The sequence below is a fragment of the Quercus robur genome, chromosome 1 (assembly GCF_932294415.1).
Source record: "Quercus robur chromosome 1, dhQueRobu3.1, whole genome shotgun sequence".
Taxonomy (NCBI): domain Eukaryota; kingdom Viridiplantae; phylum Streptophyta; class Magnoliopsida; order Fagales; family Fagaceae; genus Quercus; species Quercus robur.
The window spans coordinates 26,712,774-26,723,569 of NC_065534.1; positions in this window are offsets into that span (position 1 = coordinate 26,712,774).

A 10,796-nucleotide genomic window follows, 5' to 3' on the forward strand; every position below is an offset into this window, starting at 1 on the left:
CCATAGACTTCAAATAGGTTGGACATTCAGATTTCAAGTGTCCATACCCTTGACATCCAAAACATTGAGAGCCCAAAGAATTATTGGAAGTTTGACCTACTCTTTTTCTAGGTTTATCATTGTTATTAACCTTAGTGGGATCATGCTTCCTAAAATTTCTAGGTTCAGCAGTGGTTGTGCCTTTTGCCTTTCTATTGTTATTCTTGAGAAAGTTTCTAAAGTTCTTGGCAAGATAGGCAATCTCTGTAGCAGAGAGCTCATTATCAAATCCACTACTATCAACATCATCAACTGACTTAAGAGCCATTGATTTGGATTTGGAAGTTTTGGGTAGATCCAACTCATAGGATTGAAGAGATCCTACAAGCTTATCAACAGGGATGGAGTCCACATCCTTGCTTTCAGTAATGGCAGTCACCTTGGGTCTAAAGTCCTCAGTCAAAGATTTAAGAATCTTCCTATCAATTTTAGGTTGATCATAGATTTCACCCAAGTTAAAAGCAGAATTAACAATATCATTCAGTTTAGTATAGAATTCATCAAAAGATTCATCATCAGACATCCTAATGCTTTCAAATTTAGAAGTCAATTGCTGCAATTTATTTATTTTGACAGCCTTTGTGCCTTCATGCATAGTTTGGAGGATATTCCAAGCAGTATGAGCGATCTCAACATTTGAGATTCTCTTAAATTCTTCCATAGAAACAGCATTAAAAATCGCATTCATAACCTTGCTATTAAACGAAGCTGCTTCTTTCTGAGAAGTTTGCCACTCACTAACAGGAGTAGTGGGCTTCTCCCATCCGTATTCAATGGAGTTCCATACTCTCTCATCAATGGATTTCAGGAAGGCTTTCATCCTTACTTTCCAGTAAGCGTAATTATTCCCATCAAAGTGAGGAGGAATGACTAGAGAGTGTCCGTGTTCCATGATAACAGGGGTAAGGATCAGCTCAGAGATCAAAGGATAAAAAACAAAAGAGCTACCTGCTCTGATACCACTTGACAGTTTTTAGACCCCTTAAACAATTGATTAAACCTAGGTAATTAGCCAAGTTGTTACTTAGTCCAATTAAACAAGTCTAGGTCATCACAATAATAATGATCAAATCATGCAAAGCAGCAGAAAATAAATAACACACGATATGATCACCCAGGAAACCAAATCGGTAAAAACCTTGGGAGGATTTGACCAAGCTATCCTCAAGGTAAACTTGAATCCACTATCAGAAAGAATCGAAGTTCATACAAAAGGACTTACAAGCACCCCCGCTTGACTTCCTAATGCTACCAACCAGTAGAACTTACTGACACGACCATGTGCAAGCTCCGAATCCACGAACTCCTTCTTTCTTGAATTCCCACCAGCTACAAGCACCCCCGCTTGTGTATTCTTTAAGCTTTAATGGCAGCAACTGTTTTGATCATCAAGGTGTAGAGAATATCTCCTCCTTGAAAACCCTAAGTTTGTGTAAAGAAAAGCTCCTCTAGATCTCACAAGAGATTTACACAAACCGCAATATGAGCAACACTAAAACGTGGCTAGGGTTTGCCTTTTATACTTAGGAAAAATAAGAAACCCTAAAAACGTTTTAAAACAACTAGGGCTGAGTTGGAAAATTCTGCAGAAAAGCAATCTGCCCGAGCTTTGATCGGTCGAGCTTAAGCTTCGATCGATCGAGCCAGGCCGAAAGCCATAATGCTTTCTGCTTTACACTCAATTCCAGCTTTACGTTGACATACAACTTTGAGCTAGCTTTAAACACTTCTAAACACATTGTTTTGATCATGGTTTGCCAACAATACAAATTAGAGTTCTAAATACATAAAGTCCTACACTTTAGAACCTAACACAATACCTTTCGACAATTAAAAGAGAGATTACATAATAAACTTTCGAGGTGGAAAGAGAAGGCATTATTGCATGTAGGAAAAGAGATCCTCATTAAGGCAATGGCCCAAGCTATCCCCACGTATACCATGAATGTCTTTAAACTCCCAAATGCTTTATGTGATGAGATGACGAGCATGGTTCAAAATCTTTGGTAGGGACGAACAGATGGAAAACTAAGATGGCATGGCTTAGTTGGAACAAGGTTTATACACCAAAGGATGAGGGTGGCTTAGGCTTTCATGATCTTAAAGCATTTAATCTTGCACTATTAGCCAATCAAGGGTGGAGGCTTCAGAGGAATACATCATCTTTGGTCCATAAAATTTTAGAAGCTCGTTATTTTCCAAATAGTAATTTTCTTGGGGCAAAGTTGGGGTCTTAGCCTTCTTTTGCTTGGAGGAGTATAATGGCAGCTCAAAAAATAGTCAAGCAAGGTTGTAGATGGTAGGTGGGGAATTATTGGCGTTAGGACTGATAAATGGCTACATGATCTAACCACCTTTAAAGTGAATTCTCAGCCCAAAATTATCCCAGGTAACTCAAAAGTTAGTGATCTCATTGATCCCCAGAAGTGTGAATGGAGAACTAATCTGGTGAAGCAGGTTTTCCTTCCAAATGATGTCTAGTCCATTTTAAGCATACCATTGAGTACTAGGATGCCATAGGATAGGCTGGTGTGGGCATACACTTCAAAAGGACAATTTATGGTACAAAGTGCATAAAAATTAGCTTTGGATAAGTCCATGAATAGTTGTGTGGGAGAGACTTCCAATGGTGATACACGCAGGAGATATTGGAGAGCGATCTGCATTTTGAATATGCCGACTAAGGTTAAGTCCTTTGTGTCGAAATATTATTCCAACGAAAGCAAATCTATGCCATCAAGGGGTTATCATCGAAAATGTTTGTGAAGCTTGTGGGACGGGTGCTAAAACCAATGGACATTTGTTCTGGGAATGTGATAAAGCTTGGAAGGTGTGGCTGCATTCAAGGATCAGTTTCGAAACACACGGGATACATTACTTAGAATTCATGGATATGGTGTGGTACTTGATTTTTATGCAGCATACTGGCAATAATCTGTTGGAGATGATCTTTGTGATAGATTGGCGTATGTGGTTCAATAGGAATGCCACTAGATATGGTAGCACTTGGCAATTTGCAACAAAGGTTTTTCAATCAGCTCGGGCTTTGCTAAATGAGTTTCACATTGCAAACCATACAATATCACCGTGAATGGATAACTCAATTGATCCATGGACACCACCACTAGCTCAAGCTATAAGGTTAATGTGGATGGTGCGGTTTTTGCTTAGGCTCAACTGCCTAGAGTTGGTGTTGTGATTTGAGACCACGTCAAGAGGGTTACGACAACACTATGCAAAAAAATCCACCAACCGTTGGGTCCTTTAGAGATAGAGGCCAAAGCTATGGAGGAGGGTGTTATCTTTGCTTGGGATATGGGTATAAAGGATGTGATTTTTGAAGGAGACTCAAAAATTGTATGGGATGCTCTATTGGGGATAGGTTTACCACTAGTGGTCGTAGCTAACATTTTAACAGGGGTATCTGACAGGCTTTGAGATTTTAGGTCTGTCTAGTTTTGTCACGTGAAGTGTCAAGGTAATAGGCTAGCATACATTTTGGCAAAATATGCCAAAGAAACAGTTAATAGTGATAACTAACTTGCATATTTTGCCAAGATGAGTTGGCATTAGCCCAAGATGTACTGAATTTATCTTTTAAAAAAAAAAATAATAAAGTTATGATCTTCTCATAAGAAAAAAAAGAAAGTTATTTATTGATCTTTTAAATATAACTTCATATTAGGGCATCCCAAAATTAAATAGAGAACTGATAATTACATATGGCATGAGTAACTAAAAGGGGCAAAATAGTAAATTCAAATTAATAAATATTTTCACCTCCACTTTTCCTTTTTTGGAAAAATAGATTTTGGTGAGCTCGGGTGAAAAACTCAATCCAGTCCCTTTTTGGTTCTCTCTCATTTCAACCATACCAAATAAAAGAAAATTTTCATTTTACATCAATTTTCAAACCACTTAGAATCATTTCCAATGAGGTTTGTTGTTGTCAAATCATCAAGAAGGTTTGTAGGAGTACTAGATGTTCTAGTTTCTTGTAGAGCAGGAGTTTATGAATAAATTTTGCTAAGGAAGATTCTAAAGGTTTTGAGGCTATTGTATTTGGAAGGCAAGCATGACGTTTGAAGAGTGTTGAGGCTCATTTTTTCACGTTTTACACTTGGACACAGGTCTTGATAGTATTAGGCATCTTTTAGCCTGGGCTTTTACTAATAAAGAAGTCGGGCCTGACGCTTTCGCAAAATGAGCTTTAGGGTTCTATTCTGCCACTGCTAGTTTGTGCTCAAACATTAAGTCCAACAAATCGAACAAAAAAGATTTCAACTCCAATTCACATAGTCTTATTGCCCAAAGTTTGCACAAAACAATGAGGTTTGGAATATTAGTTAGATTGGCCATATTAAGATGAATATTAAGAAAATCAAGAGAGATGTGTCTTTGGGAGAGAGGAAGTTTTCCTAGTGGTGCATGTCAATACTAATATTCTATGGTAATTTCTTTCTCTCTAGGTGCATTCTACGGAAGGATGCAAGTACACTATTGGGTGCAAATTCTCAACTTTTTCTCTTATTTATTATATTTTCTCCTTATACTCTCTCATTATTTTCCTCTATTCCCCTTGTATTACCTCTTTTGGGCAAGTGATATCTACTTTTATAATTGAAATTGAGCAGGTCTTTTACGCCTTTTGCTTTTCTTTTGATTTCTTGAGCTCCATGTTTGTCTGACTATTTTCCCTCTCTTTTTTGGGTTACAACCACGAAAGAATTCTTTGGTTTTTTTTTGGTGGGTTTATGGTTACAACTGGGTTTCTATTTAGTGTAAATGGTGGAAGACCATTAATGCTATTTGGCTTGGTGTGAGCCGATCCTATGACATGCACTTCGTGTTAATCCACAACTTTTTACTCTTTTAGTATGAGTGCTTTTCCCAACAAAAGCAACCTCTAAAGAATTGCGACAGATTACCACAACTAGGATCTTCCCCACCTTTGCCAGACCACACCTCCCTAAATCTCGGCAATGATAGGTTAAACTTCCTCTATATGTCTTGGATACATATTGGGTGAACCCATTTGCCTACCTTACTTTACCCATTGGATCTCATTTTGCCTCTTGAAACCTAGGAATTTCCCCGTTTTGTAGTGTTTTACCTGTTGGATATTCTGTAGCGTTTAATATTTGAGAATTTTCTCCTTTCATAGTGTGTTTTCCTCCTTTATGCTTTCTCTTTGAAATACCCAGCTTAACTTGCTTTATATGTTGGTTTCTCTTTTGCAGTTGGGATTTGGGAAGTCTCCCTTATTGGGTCTTTCACTTTTCCACTATGCTTTGCTTTTCTCTACTTTACCCATTAGCTTTTCTCTTCTTCTTCATTCTGCCATGTTCTCTCTTCTCATTGAAATGCCCAACAAAGGTTTTAGGTTTCTCTAACTTTTTCTAACTCCTTTATGCAAATGGGTTGGGCCATTTTGGGCTTATTTCATGACATTCCCTTAATGTAAGTGTCTTGGATCACTTATGGACCCACTTATCCTCGTATTCGTGCATTCTACAACAAGACCATTTCTTAGGTCACTCTTAGCCAATTTAACTGGGACATGAATTTGGGCGTTGATTCTTAGATTTTCTCTCCATTCTCTAAGACTTGGCTTGTTGGGCTTTGGGCTTTATTTACTAGCCCAAAGTGTGAAAAGTTGGGTATCAACAAAGAGGTGACAACAGATAGTCTAACTATACAATGGTTTTGTATGTAGACTATTTTTAACTTTTCTTTTTCTTAATGAATTTTATGTGGGCTGTGGACGCCCCCATAATTGAAATTTTCTAAATTTTGTCGTACATTGGGTCTTTGGTGACATGACTCTTGTGTGCTTGTGTTTCTAGGGTGTGGTGTGTGTATGTGAGTCCTTTATTCTTATTTTTATTTTAGGAGTCACCACCAACCAATGTTTTGTATTAGGTGTGATTGGTCACCTAGATGTGTAATTTATTTTATGTTACCTAATTAACTAAACTAAATTTCAAAGGTTCATTAATTAATGTAAACCAAAAGTTTTGAACCAAAGATCTTGGACTTGAAAGTTTGGTTACGCGTGGGGAAGGTGTTAGGCACCCCACTATGCCTACCAAAGATAGTACCTCATTTTAATTTATTCCAAACTTTAACTTTTTATGAAGAAATAGAATATTTGAGATTTTGATTTTTTTTTAGAAGGTTTTTGCAAATAATATACATACATATATACATGTGAATAAATATTTATGTATAGCTAACATGTTGTTAGGACATATGTGTTTCACTTGTTAGGAACATATGTCACTATTTTATGTAATTGGCTTATCCTTTGACAAAACATACTTTACTTGTATTTGGGTAGATTTAGGATGTGTTTAAATATTTCAAGAAACCATGTTTCAAGATCAAGTGTTGAGGCCTTCAAGTCTGTCCAAGAAAACAAGCTGATAGTGCAAATTCATTAAAGCTCGACAGCTGGCTCGATAGCTGCATCTATTGAGCTTAAGAAAGCTGTTCAAAGCCCCGTGTGCTCGACACCTTCTTGATAGTTGCTTGACACCTTCTATCTGTCGAGGTTTAAGAATTTCAAAATTCTAATATGATTTTCTTGGGATCCGTGAATATGTCTTTAGGCTTTCTTTTCTTCTAACCCTAGACATATAAAAAGATTGTTTTAAGGGTCGTCAAATAGTTCATAATTTGCACAAGCATTGAGTAAACTCTGTTCAAGTAAATTATGACTGGAGACGAAGTTCTTACTCTAGTTCATCTCTTTCTCTTGAAGAAGTTGCTGTGTATGTGCATCATAGGGTTTTGTGACCAAGTATCTTTTTGATCTTCATCGTGTGGATGAATTGAAGAACTTTGCAACCAACAATCTTCTTAGTTGGTGATTGAAGTTGCGTACTGGGATTCGCGCAATTAGTTAGTCATGTACTTGGGAGTTGTGCATCAGAAAAGGGAACTGTCACTACAGAACAAGTCCAATTAGGTATTGGGATAAGAGTTCAACTGTAGGTTGGTAAGGTACTTGAGATTCTTTTACTTATAACCGCTTGTTGTAATAATAGTGAAGTTTCGGGAGTGGTGACCTAAAAATCACTCGATGGGGTTTTTACCGTTAGGTTTTCCCCATTCATAAACAAATCACCGTGTTATTTATTTTTTGTTGCATAATTAGTTTATTGGTGATTTGTTTGTGCTACCACGCATTTGCATGATAAATTGATTAATTAATAACTTGGCCAATTAATTAATTAATTTCTATCACAAGGGGTTATTCAGTTTGTGGCCTATTAAGTGGTATCAGAGCAGGCACACTTAGATTAGGGTTTAATCTTTGTTGTGTTGATCTATTGACCCCTGTTTGTCATGGATAGAGAACAGTCATTAATCATACCTCTTTTATTTGATAGCACTAACTATGCATACTGGAAAGTACGCATGAGAGATTTCTTGCAGTCTTTAGATGAGAAAGTGTGGCAAGTTGTGGAGATAGGCTGGACTAAGCCTACAGAAGCGCCAGCCAACTGGGATGATGCCAAGATTAAGGCGGCAAACTTCAATAGCAGAGCATTGAATACGTTGTTTAGTGCACCAATGAGGAATTCAAGAAGATATTCTCAACTAAAACTACCAAGGAGGCTTAGACCATCCTCTAAACAACCTATGAGGGTACAAAGGCTGTCAAAGATTCAAAACTTTAGAGGCTTACTACAAGCTTTGAAGAGATAAAAATAGAGGAGGATGAGTCATTCGGTGAGTTCTATGCCAAGCTAAAGGACATAGTGAACTCAGCCTTCAATCTTGGGAAAACCATTCCTGAACCCAAGATTGTAAGGAAGGTGCTCAGATCTCTACCCGAGAGATTCCATGCAAAGATCACGGCAATAAAGGAATCAAAGGATATTGATAAGATTTCTTTGACTGAGCTGGTCGGAAACTTGTAGACCTACGAGCTAGGATTGACAAGACGGGTAAAGGCAAGAGCATGGCACTGAAGGCCAAAAGCAGTGAAACAAATGAGTCTTCTGATGATGATCTACATCACCAGGCAGTTCAAAAAGTTTATGAAGAACGCAAATGGAAAGGGTTTCGATAAGGACTGCAGGCAATCCAGTTCTTCTTAGTTTAAAGGCCAAGACAAAGGGAAGAAGGATGCTAAGGAAGGTGGTCAGTACACTATTCTCATAGGACCTAAGTGCTTTGGGTGTCAAGGTTTCGGTCACATGAAGCGTGAGTGTCCTACATATCTCAAGAGCATTGGGAAGAGTAAGGCACTTGCTGTTACCTTAAGTGACACCGAGCCTGAGGGTGATTCTGAGGGATGACGCAATATTAAATGCCTTCACAGCCACTGTTAATCCTACTGATGGGATTGTCGAAGATGTGGTTGAAAAAGAGAAATTGGTGGAATCTAAGTTTGAAAAGATGGATGATCAAGATGAAATTCATACAACATATGAAAAATTGTACAAGCTTTTTGAGAAGTATGAGAAACTGTATAGGCTAACCACCAAGAAGCTCAGTGATGTGGAACTTGACTGCGAGGAGCTTTCCACAATGTTTGATGAGGCTAATCAGACTATTGGAGCATTGAGGTTTGAGAACAATTTCTTGGTTGAGAAGACCAAGAAGCTGCTACAGTTAAAGCTGTTTCAAGTCAGAGCTCAATTGGAAAGGACTTCAAGTGCAAGGCTTGAAGAGATGCTCAGCATTCAGAAATCTGCTTCAAATCAAATAAGCTTAGGGTATGGTCTCTCTTCCTCTAATATTGCTTCTTCTAGTATTACTGTTTTTGTTCCTCCTGCTTATAATGTTAAAATTGAGAACAATGAGATTAAAATTGAATTAGCTAGTGAGAACATAGATAAGGGTAAATCTATCTTAGGAGCACCCCCTAAGCTTGAGAAGAAAGATGTTAAAAACCCTAGGGCTAAGAAGGCTAACTCTCAAAAGCCTAAATAAAGGAAGCAACATCTTTGTTGTCATTGTGGAACTGCCGGTCATACTCGACCAAATTGCTACAAATGGCTTGCCACTCAACAGAGCAATGGCATGATAGCATCTGGGAACCAGAATCAGCTTCAATCCTCTCTTGCTCCCCTTGGAGAACTTTTCAAAACCCTCATGTTCCTTTTGAACTTAAACAATTTTAATTCTTCCCCCTCATCGTCGATTCAAGGGTATAATCAAAGGAAAGGTTCTTCTAGGGTGCGGAAGGAAAATGGCTCCAAATGATTCTACCACTTTTCTCTTTTACTCTCTCTCTTCTTGTTTTTGGTGTATGCATTATTTATGTGTTTTGCTTTCAATTTTTGAGTCAGTCTAGTTTTTATACTTTGGTTGTTTAACATGTTTTTGTTTGGTTATTTTTCAGTTTTGCTTTGTTTTGTTTTTCATATAAAAATAAAAAATTTTGAAAAATCAGAAAAATACAAAAACAGTGTGTGTTTTGTGTACATTGGTACTTGTGTACCTTGGATGGCCATTGAAACAAAGTCTTCTAAACTTTGTATCATTTGTAACTTAGATGAACATCTCTATGCACAACTAAGCAAGTGAGCTTTGTGGCTCTTGTTAGTGATGAGTAAGGTTAAGTTATCTCTTGTACTTAATGCTCATATCACTCTTTTTGATGGGAAGGACTAAAAAATCCTAAGAGAAAGGCATTAATAACCATCTCACCACTGTTGCCTGCCAATCATAATATGACACCTATATACTTTGGCATAGCAAAAGTGTAGTGTTAATGACATTTGTGTGCTTAGGCATAGCAAAATTGGAATGTTAAATATCATTGGGTATTTCTTTTCTCTCTAATATGCCCATGCATGATATGCTTAAAAGAAAAATATGCAAAAGAAAAATCAAAAGCAAAAAGATCAAAAATGGTTTAAAAATGATTGCAAGCGTGTATTCTAGGAGATATGGGAGTTATAGGATGTACCTCGAAGGTGATAGTCCCCACCAAGCGGTTATGATTGTGTGTAAGTTAAAGTGATTTTCTCATATCTCAAATCGTCATAACGTGTATACACTTATGCAATCTTGCGATGTTTTTCACATACAATACGCAATATTCTTTACTATTCTTGATACATGTGCAGGTACAATGTGATTTGGCTATCACAAGGTTTTACATGTGTTAATGTATGGTCACTAAACTATTTTGACTTGTTTTTGAAATGTAAAATTGGTTAGACTTGTTTAGTGTGTGTGTGTGTTTTTGAAGATCCATGTGCTTAAAATTTTTATTGAGAGATGATTTTAAGAGCTTAATATGTTGATTCTGAGGGATGACGGAATATTAAATGCCTTCACAGCCACTGTTAATCCTACTGATGGGATTGTCGAAGATGTGGTTGAAGAAGAGAAATTGGTGGAATCTAAGTTTGAAAAGATGGATGATCAAGATGACATCCATACAACATATGAAAAATTGTGATGAGGCTTTTTGTGTAGGGTTTCCGAGAGAGAGAGAGAGAGAGAGAGAGAGAACTTTTTTTTTTTTGGTTGATTTTCTAAGGCTTTTTTTCCTCACTTTTTCCTGATTTTCCTAACTGTTTCTCTATTTTTTTCCACACTTTTTCTCCTTTTTTTCACAAAAATTGGGGGGGAGGGGGGTTATTTATAGGGAGAGATAGAAAATGGGTGGCGCCAACATTATTGTATCCTACTACACCAATGCTAGCCTCCCACTTTTTGCCACGTCATCAGCCCTTTTTGTCTTTTTCAGAATTTTGGCTCGATTTTCGTGTGTCTGTTTGGAGGCCTTT